This window comes from Rattus norvegicus, chromosome 3 (assembly GCF_021556685.1).
Source record: "Rattus norvegicus strain SHRSP/BbbUtx chromosome 3, alternate assembly SHRSP_T2T, whole genome shotgun sequence".
Taxonomy (NCBI): domain Eukaryota; kingdom Metazoa; phylum Chordata; class Mammalia; order Rodentia; family Muridae; genus Rattus; species Rattus norvegicus.
Genome location: NC_141536.1, coordinates 81,020,184 through 81,040,414, shown reverse-complemented (window position 1 = coordinate 81,040,414; position 20,231 = coordinate 81,020,184). Strand labels below are relative to the sequence as shown.

At 38.4% G+C, this 20,231-nt stretch overlaps 1 pseudogene; it reads right to left on the bottom strand.

Annotated features, from left to right (window-relative positions):
* Positions 1–290: 290 nt before the first annotated feature.
* LOC147995588 (tyrosine-protein kinase receptor UFO-like) lies at positions 291–4,682 on the bottom strand (annotated as a pseudogene).
* Positions 4,683–20,231: the final 15,549 nt, after the last annotated feature.

The following is a 20,231-nucleotide window of genomic DNA, read 5'->3' as shown; positions in this document are numbered from 1 at the left end:
AGAAATGGAGAAGACAGAAAGAAAATAAGGAGAAATAGAGACTGGTAAATAAGGACTGGGGGAGATTGAAAGAAGAAAGAGAGATAGAGGAAGAGGGTACCCAAGTCCTGCTGCACGATTCTCTTGATACTCTGGTACCCCATACCACTGGCAATGTTAGTCATGAACTTCACCAGCGTCTGACAGGGCAGGGACACTGGCTCATCCTAAGTCCACGGATACAGGATGAAACTATGTAAATCTCCCTGTTTCATGAAATGAAAGATGATCATAGGTTCTAGGAGAACCTTTCAGTCGGAACCCAGGAAACACATGCCAAAGAGCTTCATCATGTTGAAGTTGCCAAATTCCTTCTTGCAACCAGAAAACTTCTCCCAGATGTCAATTTTCAGTGCCTTCACATAAGCCTTGAAGATGGAGTGTGGGCCTCTGTGTCAGAGGTTTTCCACAGAGATCTCTGGTCTGGCTAGGTTCAAGGTCTAGGAAAAAAGGAAGAATACTTGGGCAGGTGTTGTTCCACCTCCACTTCAGGCCGGGATAAGCCAGCAGGAGATGGACCACTAGCCTGGGAGGAGTGAAGGAGGGCTTCTGGTGGTGATTTTGGGAGAACAGATCTCTTCCCCAAGAGGCAGTGTTACAGCTCTTATGCCAGAAGCTCTCGGAAGATGGAGAGATTCTTGCACATCTTTGATTCTGAAAACAATTCTTAAATACAGATTTTAGGTGGTTCACCTCATCTACATATTCCGGGGCATGGTCTTGTCTCTATGACTGATCTGTCTTGAGCCTACATGACCTGTGGTCACATCCTCATTGTGAAGGAGGGGCTTGGGGCATTGTTCTACATGATTTGGTCTGTCTCAAGCCTCTCTACAGGGGTTTGTGTAGGGCTGCAACTATTGAGAACCTTATCTGGGAGGCTGGGAATGTGCCTGCCATCCCTTTTAGTATCCCCAGGGATTCTACCTCTCTAGACCAGGAATCAGGGTACCTATCACAACTTGCCACCTCACAATGGAATGCTTGCTCTTGGTTTTGCTGGACCTCTACCACGGCAACAAACTCTCTCTTCTCCTAGGGTCTTCCCAAAGGCTACCTTATGGCTATATACCATAACACTTTAGAGTTTCTCCTTCAGGTCTTTGCTGATGCCCAGGCTGTTCAAGAGGGCATAGATGATACACCAACTGCAGGACTTTTGGACACAGTACCTCACTATAAATTCTTCTCTTCCCATTGTTGGCTCATACACGTCCATACAGAGGGTCTCCTTCCCCTGATAGACAAGGAATAGAACTAAGATGAGGACACAGACAAAGCCACAACAGTTCCCAGTACCACCTGAGCCATGAGAAGGCAGGGGTTGGAGATTCTCTCACCAGATGTTGGAGTAGCTGCCATTGATTCGAGGGCACAGTAAGGCTCTAGGGCCCATCGCCAACAGATGTGTAGGCTAGCACAAACATAGACATGTTAGCCACAGGTTTGTCCCTACTGCATTTCCCAGGTTACCTTTAGCTTTATCCCAAAAGAACCTTGGTTGTGTCGTGACCACTGTATGCCAGCTGGTACTCTAACAGGGTGTGTACTCCTTGCTGTGGCACCCATTGCTTCTGCCTGGCTCCAGTTCTGAATGTTACTAACATTCTCAGTGGAGGAGGGAGACAATACCACTTGTTCCTTGCTCTCCACGGGAAAGCAGTAGGTCCAGGGAAGGGACCCTGGTTGCTGGTGCAGGACTCCAGAATATGATATGAATGAATCTGAAGCTGGGGGTAGGGGGAACAATTATTTGCAAAGTAAGGGGCTCTTCTGCAAGATCTGGCTCTCCCAGCTAGACATCCACCTCATCATCTGACAATACAGCCTGTAGGTTGCAGTGTGTAAGATGATAGATGACTGTCAGGCAGGGATCCAAGCTACCTCTAACTGTTGGCTGCCTCAAAACCATATGAAGATGATGAGGTCTCTGGGAGAAGTACCGTGATAGTGACTATGCTATGCTGTAAATGATGACTCCCTTGGGAATGTGAGCTTCAGAGGAGAAAGAAGATATCTTGGTCAGACCTTTAAGCCCAGCTAAGGGATAAGCTTAGGTAGGAGGATCTCAAGATGAAGCCCGGCTGGCAGAGTGACTTCTAGACTCTGTTTTAAAATTAAGCGGTAAAAGTTAATGAGCAACAGAAATAAAAGGGGATGGAAGAAAAACGACTGTTCCTATATATGGTGGAAGAGAACATTTATTATATCTGAGAGTGTAACCAGAGACAGGAACAACTGGGACAGTCTAGAATGGACATGACCAGACTAATCTGTACAATGTGGAGAAAGGAGGAGGAGGGGAGAATGGAGAGATGAAAGTGATGGGGACCAGGTTTGGCAGCCAAAAGGCCCAATGGCACAAAGCCTGCTTAACAGTTGGCCAATTAAAGTTGGCATTGTTCTTTCAAACAACTAGAATACATCATTCTGATCCTATTTTGTCTTTGTTACTCTTTTGTGGTCTCTAATCCCTTTGTTCTCACTTCTCATGACCTATCAAATCTCAGAAGTTAGTAGCAGTTTGAAGATAGCTTCAAAGTCAAGCACCATCTCATCACTTCCTCGTACTCTCCTCCCCAGTCTTGTATCTGTATAAGAGCACAGTAGAGCAGTGAAAAGAAATGATTTTGTAATGATGCTGTTTATTATGCAAGTGTTTTCTCATCCATATTATTAGATGTATTAGAGGAAAAACAATTAATTCTTTAACTGTTGTATGTACTTCTGGTATACCCTGCCGGTTAGGGTATATTAAATGGCTATGTTACATATACCCTGCCAGTTAGGGTATATTAAATGGCTATGTTACATATACCCTGCCGGTTAGGGTATATTAAATGGCTAAGTTACAAAGACATAAAATCTACAAGGCCAAGAGCAACTGTAACAACGTTTTGCATAGAAGACTAGCAATCATCAAAGTCAGAGGAGTTTAGAACAAAAAGGTTAGGGATTCAGAAGCCCCACTTTCTTGTGCCTGCTCAGGAACATATTGTTGTGACTTTTTTTTCCTGCACCAAGAATCTAATTTGTCTCTGGTTGCCATCGTTATGAATGTAGATCCACGCTACAGGCTACAAGTGACACCCTTAACCTCTTATCTTAAAGAATTCAGTTGTAGGATTACACCTTAGGCATATATCTGAAATTGTAAAATAATGCATTATAGATGTTTAAATTCTATCAAAAAGGCACCTTCACTGAAATGGAGGTTTTGCATTTTATAGAGGAATTGTCATATACAAAATACAAATGTTTTCTTTTTTCTCCGTTATAATAAAGTCTAACAACAACTGGGCACAGGAAAAATGATGGAAGCCCTACCTCACTTTACCATTTCTGTTTCACTTTCTCTCTTTTCTCTCTCATTTTCTGTCCTATCTCTATGTGCATCATATGCACATATTGACTTTTCTTCAAAGAGATTTATTTCTAAAATCATGAGAAAATATATTTCTATTGTTTCATTTGCTAAAATTTGTTTATATGTGAATTGATGGTTAACAGCTTTATACACAGGGATTCAAACCCATTCGTAGCCTTCTCTCTCTCTCTCCAGATGAAACACTTCTTGCCAAAATGACCCATACTATATTTTGGTCATTTCTTAGGAACTCACCGATGTTAATTATGATCGCTAGCATAAACATAGGCTACAGCAAGGACCCCACTGACAAGATATGTCAACCAGTGCAAAAATAACTTGACTACTAATTATAAAAGTAACCAACTACTTTCAAGTTTGATTTGAAGGCCATCCATAGAAATAAACTAATGTGTGATTCTTTAAACTTGATAAAGAGCACATGACTGGGGAAGTCAAAGAGTAAGGTGAGAACCTAATACCATTATTTTTCTAAGTGGACATGGTGCCAATCTTCCCTCTACATACTTCTATCTACATCCATGGACTGGTCCTATTCTCAGCTTCATTAGAGAAACCCCTTCCTGTAATGGGTGGCAGTTAATACAATTTACCAGATTCACAGTTTACCAGAAGATGTGAAGTAAATGATTCTGGAAGGTTTGGCCCTAAATGAGACATCTGTTACACTTACACTATTTCTTAAAACTCAAGGAGTTTATTTAATTGAAATTCAAATAATGTGTTTAATAACCAGATCTCATAATCCTAAAAATCTTTTAATAAGTTCTCAAAAACAAAAATAGAATAAGTCCGAAACAATGCAATGTCTGGTTGTTCTCCCAATTTCTAGTTATACTATCTCATCCCCAAATCTCTATCTATAAATATTTTTTCTCAAGATAACACTTCCTAATCTCTGATTAAATTGAACAACTCCTACTTCATATATAGATAATTTTTCTAAATTGTGAATTCTTAAATTTTCTATTATTAATTAAATTACTCTATACACACCAATTTATCAGTCTAATTTCAGACCCAATTATAGTAACTGTAATAACATTTTAAAATATGTATGATCATCTTGGGAATCTATAATCCTAATCTATAATTTTAATACTTTACCTCGGACATTCTCCACCAAAAAGTAAAGGTCAATCTTGTTAAAATTGGCTCTTCGAAACAACCTCCAGTTTTCTTTCAGCTGACTGTAACAGTAGCTAGAAACAGAGGAAAGATGTTTCACATATTTGGAAGAGAAAAAGGAGGTCATAGTATTAGTCTTGTATCAGGGTTAAGAGTCATTAGCTAGATTATAGATATAGACCTGGTATATCTGGGTATAGAGGTGCTAAAGCAGGAGAGAAAAAATTTCAGAGTTTTTATTTCAATGTTTATATAGAATGGAAACCTACCACAATTCAAGAAGTTAAAATGGAAGCCAAAATGAAACTGATGTGCAAACAAACACTTTGCAAGATGAAAACTTATTTTATTGTATAGACTGTGCTTCAAAAATGTCATCCCTTCAACTCTGATGAAGAAAAATATTAAAAAAAATCTCCCTTAGATTTGAACATAATTTTTAGTGAAACTTACATAATTTCTTTCAAATAACCATTGTTTGGGAGGTATCTCCTTGCCAAAAACTTTTATGAATCTCTGATTCTCAGCAGTGGAATTTTAGTGTTTCCTGGAGACATCATAGGCTCTATGGGGGAGACCAATGTCAAATTGTCTTATATATATATAAATGTTACTCTGGGCCATAATCAAAGAAGTCTTCTTTGGCAGTAAATAGAGAGGATCATGAGTGTTCAAAGTGCCAAGAAAACATGACAGCTGGGGATTAATCTCATATAAGACTTATGCCACCTTCTTAAAGCTTTAAAATGCATAATGGAAGAGAATCAGAAGGTGGAAAAGCGGTTAGGAAATACCATCTACTGAATCTCACGCAGTTATTTCAAATGAATTTATAGCATCTGCACTGGATCCATATAAGTCTGTCCATATCAATAGTCAATATTCAAAAGTTCCTACTCATCCTTGCTGAACCATGTTGCCTACTGACAGATTATGGAAGAGGGAGTCATTGTGTTTAGCTGTGTAACCACTAGTGGATCACACGAGGCTCTAACAACTACCTCTAAACCAAAAATCACAGATGTGGCTGAGTAATTTCAGAGGGTCACAAAACAAAACAAGATGATTGGTAAGGAAATTCGTGGGGAAAGTAGATGATGGGATGGGAGGCATGAAAAAGAAGGAGAAGCTAAAATAAATGTGGGTTGTGAGGAATGAAACACTACTAATAAACAAAGCAGAAGAGAACCAATGCATGTTCCAGAGATAATCAACCTTTCTACTGCCTCCATTTCTGTCTCTCAACTGCTGAGACCTAATGGCATTATTCTCAGGAATTCAGAAATGACATCTTCAGTCAAGGTCAAAAAATATCATTTGCTGTGATGAGAAAAACATATTTGAATACTTAAGAAATTAGCACAATGTGATTTCTCATTTGCTAAAATCCCAAATCACCAATAGTTGAACTTCTGCTGTGTGGTGTTCTCACAAGGTGTTAACCTCTGCTTCCATTTGTCTTTAAAACCCCATGAAATAATAAGGGATCTACAACAATATTAATTTTCTGTAAACTCATTTTTATATTTCCAATATTAGCTCTAATTAGCTCTTTGCCTTGACTATGAGCAAACCTCTGGGTGAAGAGGTTTTAAGTCCAAAGGTGAAGAATCTCTGAATAAAAATTTCAGTTTCTAATATGGCATAGCTTTCAAACTCATAAAACTCAAACGTCCTGTGTGTGTGTGTGTGTGTGTGTGTGTGTGTGTGTGTGTGTGTGTGTGTGTGTGTGTGGTGTTGAACAGAGGAAACTGATTTTTAGGAGTTCATGGATTAATCATGTTGATTCTCTACTGTAATTCATGTGTTATGTGAAAGACAATATCAAAGGAGAAACATAGGCCTCTGTTGGAAACGAGAAACACAGACCACCCTAAGACCAAAAAAAAAAAAAGTCAAAGGATTAAAAATAACCTCACCTCAACTACTATCTGAGATTGGAATTTCAGAGAGAAGCTATGTGTCTTACAGTAAATTCACAATGTTATGAATTTCATAAAGTTGTAAAGTTTCTAAACATGTCCCATGAAATGCTGATTTTATAATATCTTAGTACAAAAGTCTTTCTCAAGCCATACATTGATCTTTTCCAAAAAAAGATGAAAAGAATTGCATTACTGTACTTTGACCCAAACTTCCAGGAGTAAGGTTCCCAAATGGCCAAGTGTCCAGGGCAGAACCAGATGAAAAACAAAGCAAATCATAAATAAAGAGGACAAATAAAAAAAAAGCAGCATCCAGAATTCTGTAGTAAGCTGATGACCTATGTCAAGCGATGTTATTAAGAAGGACAGCCTTCTGAATATTTGGAAGCAGGCAGCCATTGTCAGCAGAGGGTTAAGTCAGCCAGTGTTGCCAAAGGGAAAAGAGGATACCACAGAAACAGATGCCTAAGTACTGAGAACCATGTCCCAGCCTCAACCTTCACTCTTTGCTGTACTGGTTTTAGCCCAAGACTGGTCTTGTCAAGTCCACTCCTATACAAACACAAAACTATATACTTCTTTGTTCTTTCATCATAGTCTCTAAGAAACTCTTTGGTCACTGCTCCCACAATATTTATAAGGTAATTATTGACCAGATGAGGTATGAAGAATTGGAGTCTATTTGAGAACACATAGGGAGTGTAATATAAAAAAAACCTACTTGACTCTAGAATATACATAAGTATATTTTTATAATAACTAATATAATGTATAATTAGCTATACAATGAAAGACATAGAATGTATACTTTATACCCATGAACCCATTTAGAAATTACTAAATTCTAGGAGTTAGACAAAGATAATAGATAATATCTCTCATTCTCAAAAGTTAAACATGAAACTTGAGGTTAAATTAACCACTAAGAAGCACACACCCACTAAAGCAAACAGGATTTTAACTGATATTAGTCTGCCATTAAAGGTTGTATATTTGACATCATAAAATGGAGTACTCTCACTTCCTAATATTTTAGTTATTTATAGGGATATATTTCCCTGTGTAGTTTATTATTAAATAATGGAAAAATAGAGTATACAAGGTCGACCATGCTCAAACTTTATTTTCATTTAAAGATTCTGTGGTTGATGAAAGTTATACAAGGCACCTAGTTCTCTGAATACAGAGTATAATCATGTTGGTCTTTCATCTCTTGTGATCTGTTGCTGGAGTTTGAACACACAAGCAGTTCACCATAGAATGTTAAAAACATAAAAGCAACTTACTATCCTAGTTCAAGAGATATTTACTTTGAAAACTGTCATTAAAACTATAAAACTTTGTTTAGAGACCTAATCCTTTTCACTCATTAATGGGTAAAATTTCCATGCCACCAAGGAGACTTGAAAGTGTCAAGTGGAGAGCACATGACTCTGGACTTACAGTTTTGATGAAAGATATGATTGAAATTGTTAGTCCCTGGTGAATCTTCCTTTAATTTTCCTCTATTAGTAGAGGCAGTAAGACTTATAACTGCCTTTTAATCTTTTATTATCTTGTATATGCATATAAAGTATTAAAATGGATCCTCTACCACAGTATGAAACAAATAAGCAAACAAAAATTGTCAAGTGGAGCAATAACATAAAAAATACAATACAGGATAGGCACTCAAATAAGTAGTAACAAATTATAAATAAAGTACTTGGAAGTTTGATATTTTAGAACACAAATATCTATAATTCAATTCACCATGTAGTAGAACTCTCACCTGGAAATCATAGAATTTACTGTAACACAGAATGTTCCATGCACGATGAAAACTCATTATAGTAGAAGAAACAATATTAATGGAAACATTTTGCTAAAGCTTCCAAAACAATGGGGTCCCCCTCCCCTAATAATTTACACAAAAAAACAGCAACGATAAAGCAAATTCCACGTAAGTATTGATGATAAGCTAGACTGGATTTAGATTTTTATCAAAATTAAAAACTAGAATTTTAACTGTCTCCAGAGGAGTTTTCACTGGGTGAGATGTTATTGCCCAGGAGTAGATGGACAATAAAAAACAAGTTCAATGGGATCTTTGGAGATTTCTTTTTTTCCATCTTTATTAAATTGGATATTTCTTATTTACATTTCAATTGTTATTCCCTTTCCAGGTTTCCAGGCCAACATCCCCCTAACCCCCTCCCCCTCCCCTTCTATATGAAAGTTCCCCTCCCCATCCTCCCCCCATTGCCGCCCTCCCCCCAACAGTCTAGTTCACTGGGGGTTCAGTCTTGGCAGGACCCAGGGCTTCCCCTTCCACTGGTGCTCTTACTAGGATATTCATTGCTACCTATGAGGTCAGAGTCCAGGGTCAGTCCATGTATAGTCTTTAGGTAGTGGCTTAGTCCCAGGAAGCTCTGGTTGGTTGGCATTGTTGTTCATATGGGGTCTCAAGCCCCTTCAGCTCTTTCAGTCCTTTCTCTGATTCCCTCAACGGGGGTCCCGTTCTCAGTTCAGTGGTTTGCTGATGGCATTCGCCTATGTATTTGCCTTATTCTGTCTGTGTTTCTCAGGAGAGATCTACATCCGGTTCCTGTCAGTCTGCACTTCTTTGCTTCATCCATCTTATCTAGCCTGTTGGCTGTATATGTATGGGCCACAATGTCCTGTCAGTGCCTTTCTTTTACGTTTAAATTTTCTTTTAAAATATTTCTTTTGTTGTTATTTTACCATACTGGTTCTTTGTGCACATGCGAGCATACACAGCATACACACACACACACACACACACACACACACACACACAAAGCGGTTCCCCACGTTTATATCTGTTCCTCGTGCCTTTTCTTGAACTCTTTTCATTTTGTATGTTTTGACCTATTCTGATTCTAATCTCAAGTGGGAAAGGGATTCTTTAGGGAAGAGAGGGATTACAAAAGTGGAAGAAAAATAAGAAAGGGAAGGTGGTGTTTATAATCAGAATGCATTATAGCACGCACAATGAATTGTCAAACACATTTAATCAATAAAAAATAAATATAAAAGTTATTTTAAGAAAAAATCGGAAATAAGTATAATTTTTTTCAGCCAGTAGGTGACAAGTTACTAACAGATTTGCTCTCCAGAAGGAGGCAACCATCAGACTGAGTTCGAGGAACCCGGGTCGGGTAACTGGCAAAAGGACTGGAGAAGCAGAGGGGGATTGGAACCCCATTGGAACAACAATGTTATCTTGCCAGACCACCCAGTGCTTTCAGAGCCTAGACCACCAACCAAAGAGTGTACAGGGAGATCCATGGCTCCAGATACATATGTAGCAGAGGATGATCTTGTCTGACAGCAATGGGTAGGGAGGTTCTGTGGAGGTTGAGTACCCCAGCATGGGTGGATGCTAGAGTTGTAGGGTAGGAGTGGGCAAGTGGGTGGGGGAGCACCCTCACAGGGGCAAAGAGGAAGGATATGGGATGAGGGGTTTGTGGAGGGGTAACTGGGAAGGGAGATATCATTTGAGATGTAAATGAATGGAATGTTTAATTGAAAGAAAGAAAGAGAGAGAAAGAGAGAGAGAGAGAGAGAGAGAGAGAGAGAGAGAGAGAGAGAGAGAGAGAGAGAGAGAGAGAGATCGAGCAAGCATCCTGAACCTTCATTTGCAGATACTTTCTTGGAAACAGTGTCTGACCAGCAATGCATTGGAAGAGTCTCCGGGCAGAAGTAGTCCCTGTGAACTGAACAAACAAAAGTTAAGACTTAAAGAAAATGAGATAACTGAACATTTCAGAAAAAAAAATATTTCCAGAAGACAGAAAGCTATGCAGAAAATAATCTACGTGGGAGGACTCACAGTGGCTTGGCATTACACCTTACGTTGGCCTGGCATAACAGCCAAAGAAAATCACTGCAGACACTGTAGGAATCGCTTTGCAGTGTCCACATAAGAGTCAAGGCAGAAGATGGACCTAGGGACACTGTATATATCCTATTATTTAGTCCCCATTTTAAATGTGTGGTATAATCACTAGTCTCATTATTCGACCTCACCAGTGAGGAAATTGATTAAGAGCTTAAGCGATATATCCAATACCTCATAGATAATGAAACAGCATTATAGATTCCCCATTAGGTTGAATAGTAAAGCAATAATTTTCAATCTTTCATTTATATTATCTGAAATTTTCTTCATACTGTCCCTAGGACCCCATCCAACTTTTTTTAAACATTTAAAATGGCCCAAAGTCAATATATTTAGCTAAAAATACACAACAAAATATTATTAGGATCAATTTGAATTCTATGTAGTTTAGTAGCAACTCATAAATATTGTCTAAATGGGAAATAGAATGTAAAATTTGGGTTTTTGACATCTTCCATACACACCATCTTTCTAGACTTACTTCTCTTTTTTCATCCAAAATATAGAAACTTCCCATGACTGACTGGCTCTCTCTCTTTTTTTTTCTTTTTTTCGGAGCTGGGGACTGAACCCAGGGCCTTGAGCTCGCTAGGCAAGCACTCTACTGCTGAGCTAAATCCCCAATCCCATGACTGACTCTCTCTTAAGTTTATACTTCATATTTCTAGTATATAAAACCAACCCTCGGAGTCTAGTTACAAGGTTCATGGAAGGACTGTCTGCCTCTGTGCTTTGGATCTGGGATTTTATGACTGAGATGCAGATAAAGTTGTGTAGTAAGATGACTGGAAAGTAAGGATTTCACAAGATTGATGAAAGCAATCTGGAATGAAACTCTATAGGACACCTCTCAATAGTATAGTGAAGTTTCATCATCACCAAAATTGTGGACAACAACATTCGTTTTTAATTTAATCGATTGATTGGTTGATTGATTGACTGATTTTATATGTATGCACACATGCACACACTAATGCCACAGCACATGTGTGATATCAAAAGACAACTTACTTGAGCTATTTCTGTTCTTCTACCACATGGGATTGAACCTGGGTCATCATGCTTGGCAACAAACACCTTTACTCAATTAGCCATCTCCCCAGCCTGAGGGCACTTGGTTCTTTATAGGCAGATATAGCATGCAGATAAGACATCTCTGGAGCTCTCAATAACAAGCAACAGACTCAATGTTTAGTGTACAAATCACATATCTATGTATTGGAATCACATGGTTTCTTGTGACTTCTCCACAGAAAATTGATTCAGAATATGACAATTCTTAGGTGTGTGTCCCTTCACTTGTGAGTCTAAAAACACTTGTCTTGTGTCATTATCTTAATTGTTGTTTTATATTTATTATGAGTAACAAAAGGGGGAGATTTTACCGTAGGTGATGGAAACCATTTGCAAGCTATAAGCTATGTATAGAACAATATTTTCCCAAATATGCTTAACAAAACATTAATCTCCAGAGATAAGTTCTGTAAATAAAAACAAATTTTGAAATAATTACATATAGGGCATACATGTCTTCTATCAGAGAAACACAGGATATATTACTATTTTCAGAAAGTAATGGTAAGTCCTGTAGTGAAGAACCTATTCAACATTTTCTAACTTCTAACATATAATGTTTAATTTCTTTTAGTATTAGGAAGACAATGCAAATATGAATAGAAAGAAAAATTATCTGAATGATTAATACTTTTTGGCTCATGTAACAGAATAGAAATTAATAAAGTTTCCTTAATACTAAATTATTAATGATGTTGTATTCATATTTTTCTGTCCATGAGAGATTAACAATTTCTAGTGAACATAATTGTCCTATGTCTAGTTTCTAATGGCACAAATTTCTCCAAAGAATAGGAACCAATAAATATTGTCTGAATATTATCAAAGTGGAAAATTCTGGGAGAAGTATTAGACTATCATTCATGCAACACTCACTGTGGCTATAGTGCTAGGACATATGCTTAGCCTATCCTGGGATTTTGATTCACTACTAAGGCTGAGCTAAGGCATGCCACATTGACAAGCAATTCTAAAATGTTATTATCTTACTACTACTGAGACACTTGATCAGCTATAGAACTATTTTATTCAACCTTTAGTCTATGACCCAAGCTGACCTAAAATCCTTGTGTGGAACATTTCATCTCATAAACACGTAAAAAAGATATGAAACACACTACCTAACTCATATTCTTGTCCATATGAGTCTGATGGCTAAGCTTGATGATTCTGGGACAGAGAAAAATAGTATTTCTACAGATTTTTAAGCAATGTATACATTTCTAGTTGGGTTTTCTAATCTTCCTTTGCCTCAACTACTCCAAGTCTACAACAGAGCTTCTTCGTAAAGTGTTTCCCATCTCATGAAAGAATCAGGCATTTATCTTAAGTTTAACTGAGAAAATTCTTTTCAAATTTCATCTGTAAAACTAGTTACACAGGGAACCATAACAGCACGACAGAAGAGAAGAATAATGTCTATGCAGTAAAAGATGCACCTTTTCAAGCCAGCAATGGTTTATGAAACCCGAACAATCACTGGACAAGAAAGTACACATGACGTATGGGTTTCGGGAAAATAAGTATTCTCTGTGAATATCTATTTTGTTGACAACCTCTGGGTGCTGGATTCTTTTATGTGAACATGACACAAGCTATAGTCACTTAAGAGGAGGGAACCTCAATTAAGACATGTCTTCAGATTTTAGGCAATGTAGGCAAATTGTAGGGAATTTTCTTAATTAGTGATGGATGAGAATGGGCCACATACATTGTAGCAGAGCTCACCCCTGGGCTGACAGTTCTATAAGAGAACTGGCTGAACAAGGATGAAGAAGCAATAGAAAGCAAGCCAGTGAGCAGCACCCTCCATAGCCTCTGCATCAGCTCAGGTCTCCAGTCCTGCCCTCTTTGAGTTCCTGTCCCATCAGTGATGAACAATGGCATGGAAGAGTAGGCCAGACAAACCTTTCATCCCCAAGTGGCTTTTGTCACAGTAATTTGTTCCTAGTAACCTAAACTTAGACAGCCCTCTATCTCCATTTGTGCTGACCTTCCCCTTCCCATTGGTCCCCTTTGCTCCTAGATAGTTTTACCTTTACATTCATGAACTATGTAATATATTTGTAGCTATATAAAACCTAGGTGACATTAATTATTATCATAACTGGTACAGACACTACTCTATGTCTAAAACTTCCCATCATCCCACAAAGAAATTCACTAAATATTAGCATTATCTTCCATTTTCTTTTATTTTCGGCCCTACATTTTAATTTAATTGTACTATCAGTTGAGTAGCAATCAATTTTATAATATAAGAATGAATGACAATAATGGTCCATTAAAAAACGTCCCTCTGGTCAAGAGAGTGAAATCACTAGTACGAGTGGAGACCTAAAATTCCAGTTGATTGTGTCAACTATCTAGCCAAGGGAAAACTGAATGGTGGGTAAGACTACCTCTAGGAAGCTAGGCTTTCCTTAATCCACTGTAAATATATAGGCAGAAAAAGTATTGCTCTAATGGGATACCATGCTGGAAATTTCCAACCTCCCAGTGAAGCGCCTAACAGTTGAGATGGTCTGAGGTTGGACTGTTTCTGTACATGTCTCAAAACGTAGCATCTTTCTCTTTTTATTGTTTCTTTTTTCTGGATGCTAGCCATCAATGAATGCTTTTTCTGATTATTCTGACATCTTAACTCTTTCCTCAGAGTTATCCTTCCCCATTTGATATGGTTTCTTGGTGCCATTTAATGGGTCTACAGGCCAGTAAATTAACAGCATGTTCTCTCTCTCTCTCTCTCTCTCTCTCTCTCTCTCTCTCTCTCTCTCTCTCTCCCCTCCCTCCCTCTCCCTTCCCCTCCCCCTCTTCTCTCTCTTGCACATGGATACACACATACACAAACACACACACGCACACACACAACTGTTCACACACCTGTTTTTCTTTCTTTTGTCTAATATGTGTAGCTCCTGAGATTTATAATATACATGTTCTGATTTTGTTGCTTCTTTCAAACTCTGATAATATTATCCTCAAACTTCCCTTTAATTCCATTTTTATTCTTATTTTTTAATTAATGAGATTAAGAAACCTAAGAAGAGATTTTATTTTCCCAAGGGTCTTCTAGCAACCACAAAGGAATTTCCCCAAATTCTAGTTACAATAGAAGTAGAATTGCTCAATATTTGATTTGGCATTTAACAAAACATTTTAAGGTTGGTTCTCATTATAACATGCCTTTTACCTCCACTTGTTCTCTGCTGAGTAGTGTTCCATCACTTGTATTTGACACACTAGTGATTATTCACTCGTTCATTTACTGATGGATGCTGAAGTTGTTTCCATCTTGTGGATTGTGATTATTATCTCAGGGTTTACATGCATATATGCATCTATTTGAGTCCCTGAATTTGCCTTACTCCATTACAATGATTACAATGTTGGGGATTAGGATCTTTGGACTGAATGAGAATTCTGTAATCAGCATTTTCTGGTACTGCCAAGTTATTTTTCACAGCACTTGAATTTTTGTTGTTCTTTATAGCAGTGCATAAGTGTTCTGACATTTTCATATCCTCACATTGCTAATGTTTTAATAACTACAAATTTTATCATAAAGACCAGACTCTTTCATGCATGATTCAAATCTCCACCCTAGAAATGTTATAAAATATATATTTCATATGTATGTGGTTACATATATAGCATTATCATTACTTATTAGTGTGCTTTTGAGAGGCCTGATGCTATTTTTATTGGTGGTAATAGTACTGATAATAGTCAGCAAAGGTCTACGCCAATCAGAAAAAGCCAAGACAAAGGTAGTTCAGAGAGTTAAGACAAGGTGACAAACTAATCCCTTGATGAGCTTTCCTGAATCAGTTCCCACAAATGCATCAAGTAACTGATCTTAATTTGTTTTTTCCAAATGGATTTCCTGCCAAGGGAAAAGATATTCATTCATTGTAAATCATTAAATGAGCTCTCTAGTATGAATGAACCCCTAGAGGATGGGTCAGAGCAGTGTGTCTCTATTTTCTGAGGCTTGTTCATTCAATAGATGGAAGGTTCACAGATCTGAAATGTAGGGAGGGAGGCAAATTTACACTGATTCAGATCCTACTGGAATAAATTTCTCAGCTCATGTACAATGGTTTTGCACTGTAAGATAGTGTCAATAGACACCAGAGTAGCAGGATCAGAGTGCTCAGCTTTAATTCCTAATGCAAGTCTCGAAGAAGTTCTTCATCTTCACTAACTCTTTTTTTTTTTTGGTTCTTTTTTTTTTTTTATTAACTTGAGTATTTCTTATATACATTTCGAGTGTTATTCCCTTTCCCGGTTTCCGGGCAAACATCCCCCTCCCCCCTCCCCTTCCTTATGGGTGTCCCCCTCCCAACCCTCCCCCCATTGCCGCCCTCCCCCCATAGACTAGTTCACTGGGGGTTCAGTCTTAGCAGGACCCAGGGCTTCCCCTTCCACTGGTGCTCTTACTAGGATATTCATTGCTACCTATGGGGTCAGAGTCCAGGGTCAGTCCATGTATAGTCTTTAGGTAGTGGCTTAGTCCCTGGAAGCTCTGGTTGCTTGGAATTGTTGTACTTTTGGGGTCTCGAGCCCCTTCAAGCTCTTCCAGTTCTTTCTCTGACTCCTTCAATAGGGGACCTATTCTCAGTTCAGTGGTTTGCTGCTGGCATTCGCCTCTGTATTTGCTGTATTCTGGCTGTGTCTCTCAGGAGCGATCTACATCCGGCTCCTGTCGGTCTGCACTTCTTTGCTTCATCCATCTTGTCTAAATGGGTGGCTGTATATGTATGGGCCACATGTGGGGCAGGCTCTGAATGGGTGTTCCTTCAGTCTCTGTTTTAATCTTTGCCTCTCCCTTCCCTGCCAAGGGTATTCTTTTTCCTCATTTAAAGAAGGAATGAAGCATTCACATTTTGATCATCTGTCTTGAGTTTCCTTTGTTCTAGGGATCTAGGGTAATTCAAGCATTTGGGCTAATAGCCACTTATCAATGAGTGCATACCATGTATGTCTTTCTGTGATTGGGTTAGCTCACTCAGGATGATATTTTCCAGTTCCAACCATTTGCCTACGAATTTCATAAACTCGTTGTTTTTGATAGCTGAGTAATATTCCATTGTGTAGATGTACCACATTTTCTGTATCCATTCCTCTGTTGAAGGGCATCTGGGTTCTTTCCAGCTTCTGGCTATTATAAATAAGGCTGCGATGAACATAGTGGAGCACGTGTCTCTTTTATATGTTGAGGCATCTTTTGGGTATATGCCCAAGAGAGGTATAGCTGGATCCTCAGGCAGTTCAATGTCCAATTTTCTGAGGAACCTCCAGACTGATTTCCAGAATGGCTTTACCAGTCTGCAATCCCACCAACAATGGAGGAGTGTTCCTCTTTCTCCACATCCTCGCCAGCATCTGCTGTCACCTGAGTTTTTGATCTTAGCCAATCGCACTGGTGTGAGGTGAAATCTCAGGGTTGTTTTGATTTGCATTTCCCTTATGACTAAAGATGTTGAACATTTCTTTAGGTGTTTCTCAGCCATTCGGCATTCCTCAGCTGTGAATTCTTTGTTTAGCTCTGAACCCCATTTTTTAATAGGGTTATTTGTTTCCCTGCGGTCTAACTTCTTGAGTTCTTTGTATATTTTGGATATAAGACCTCTATCTGTTGTAGGATTGGTAAAGATCTTTTCCCAATCTGTTGGTTGCCGTTTTGTCCTAACCACAGTGTCCTTTGCCTTACAGAAGCTTTGCAGTTTTATGAGATCCCATTTGTCGATTCTTGATCTTAGAGCATAAGCCATTAGTGTTTTGTTCAGGAAATTTTTTCCAGTGCCCGTGTGTTCCAGATGCTTCCCTAGTTTTTCTTCCATTAGTTTGAGTGTGTCTGGTTTGATGTGGAGGTCCTTGATCCACTTGGACTTAAGCTCTGTACAGGGTGATAAGCATGGATCGATCTGCATTCTTCTACATGTTGACCTCCAGTTCAACCAGCACCATTTGCTGAAAATGCTATCTTTTTTCCATTGGATGGTTTTGGCTCCTTTGTCAAAAATCAAGTGACCATAGGTGTGTGGGTTCATTTCTGGGTCTTCAATTCTATTCCATTGGTCTATCTGTCTGTCTCTGTACCAATACCATGCAGTTTTTATCACTATTGCTCTGTAATACTGCTTGAGTTCAGGGATAGTGATTCCCCCTGAAGTTCTTTTATTGTTGAGGATAGCTTTAGCTATCCTGGGTTTTTTGTTATTCCAGATGAATTTGCAAATTGTTCTGTCTAACTCTTTGAAGAATTGGATTGGTATTTTGACGGGGATTGCATTGAATCTGTACATTGCTTTTGGTAAAATGGCCATTTTTACTATATTAATCCTGCCAATCCATGAGCATGGGAGATCTTTCCGTCTTCTGAGGTCTTCTTCAATTTCTTTCCTCAGTGTCTTGAAGTTCTTATTGTACAGATCTTTTACTTGCTTGGTTAAAGTCACACCGAGGTACTTTATATTATTTGGGTCTATTATGAAGGGTGTCATTTCCCTAATTTCTTTCTCGGCTTGTTTCTCTTTTGTATAGAGGAAGGCAACTGATTTATTTGAGTTAATTTTATACCCAGCCACTTTGCTGAAGTTGTTTATCAGCTTTAGTAGTTCTCTGGTGGAACTTTTGGGATCACTTAAATATACTATCATGTCATCTGCAAATAGTGATATTTTGACCTCTTCTTTTCCGATCTGTATCCCCTTGATCTCCTTTTGTTGTCTGATTGCGCTGGCTAGAACTTCAAGAACTATATTGAATAAGTAGGGAGAGAGTGGGCAGCCTTGTCTAGTCCCTGATTTTAGTGGGATTGCTTCAAGATTCTCTCCATTTAGTTTAATGTTAGCAACTGGTTTGCTGTATATGGCTTTTACTATGTTTAGGTATGGGCCTTGAATTCCTATTCTTTCCAGGACTTTTATCATGAAGGGGTGTTGAATTTTGTCAAATGCTTTCTCAGCATCTAATGAAATGATCATGTGGTTCTGTTCTTTCAGTTTGTTTATATAATGGATCACGTTGATGGTTTTCCGTATATTAAACCATCCCTGCATGCCTGGGATGAAGCCTACTTGATCATGGTGGATGACTGTTTTGATGTGCTCTTGGATTCGGTTTGCCAGAATTTTATTGAGTATTTTTGCGTCGACATTCATAAGGGAAATTGGTCTGAAGTTCTCTTTCTTTGTTGTGTCTTTGTGTGGTTTAGGTATAAGAGTAATTGTGGCTTCGTAGAAGGAATTCGGTAGGGCTCCATCTGTTTCAATTTTGTGGAATAGTTTGGATAATATTGGTATGAGGTCTTCTATGAAGGTTTGATAGAATTCTGCACTAAACCCGTCTGGACCTGGACTCTTTTTGGTTGGGAGACCTTTAATGACTGCTTCTATTTCCTTAGGAGTTATGGGGTTGTTTAACTGGTTTATCTGTTCCTGATTTAACTTCGATACCTGGTATCTGTCTAGGAAATTGTCCATTTCCTGAAGATTTTCAAGTTTTGTTGAATATAGGTTTTTATAGTAAGATCTGATGATTTTTTGAATTTCCTCTGAATCTGTAGTTATGTCTCCCTTTTCATTTCTGATTTTGTTAATTTGGACGCACTCTCTGTGTCCTCTCGTTAGTCTGGCTAAGGGTTTATCTATCTTGTTGATTTTCTCAAAGAACCAACTTTTGGTTCTGTTGATTCTTTCTATGGTCCTTTTTGTTTCTACTTGGTTGATTTCAGCTCTGAGTTTATTTCCTGCCTTCTACTCCTCCTGGGTGTATTTGATTCTTTTTGTTCTATAGCTTTTAGGTGTGCTGTCAAGCTGCTGACATATGCTCTTTCCTGTTTCTTTCTGCAGGTACTCAGCGCTATGAGTTTTCCTCTTAGCACAGCTTTCATTGTGTCCCATAAGTTTGGGTGTGTTGTACCTTCATTTTCATTAAATTCTGAAAAGTTTTTAATTTTTTTCTATATTTCTTCCTTGACCAGGTTATCATTGAGTAGAGCATTGTTCAATTTCCACGTATATGTGGGCATTCTTCCCTTATTGTTATTGAGGACCAGTTTTAGGCTGTGGTGGTCCGATAGCACGCATGGGATTATTTCTATCTTTCTGTACCTGTTGAGGCCCGTTTTTTTGACCAATTATATGGTCAATTTTGGAGAAAGTACCATGAGGAGCTGAGAAGAAGGTATATCCTTTTGCTTTAGGATAGAATGTTCTATAAATATACGTTAAGTCCATTTGGCTCATGACTTCTCTTAGTCTGTCGACATCACTGTTTAATTTCTGTTTCCATGATCTGTCCATTGATGAGAGTGGGGTGTTGAAATCTCCCACTATATTGTGTGAGGTGCAATGTGTGTTTTGAGCTTTAGTAAGGTTTCTTTTACGTATGTAGGTGCCCTTGTATTTGGGGCATAGATATTTAGGATTGAGAGTTCATCTTGGTGGATTTTTCCTTTGATGAATATGAAGTGCCCTTCCTTATCTTTTTTGATGACTTTTAGTTGGAAATTGATTTTATTTGATATTAGAATGGCTACTCCAGCTTGCTTCTTCTGACCATTTGCTTGGAAAGTTGTTTTCCAGCCTTTCACTCTGAGGTAGTGTCTGTCTTTGTCTCTGAGGTGTGTTTCCTGTAGGCAGCAGAATGCAGGGTCCTCGTTGCGTATCCAGTTTGTTAATCTATGTCTTTTTATTGGGGAGTTGAGGCCATTGATGTAGAGAGATATTAAGGAATAGTGATTATTGTTTCCCTTTATATTCAT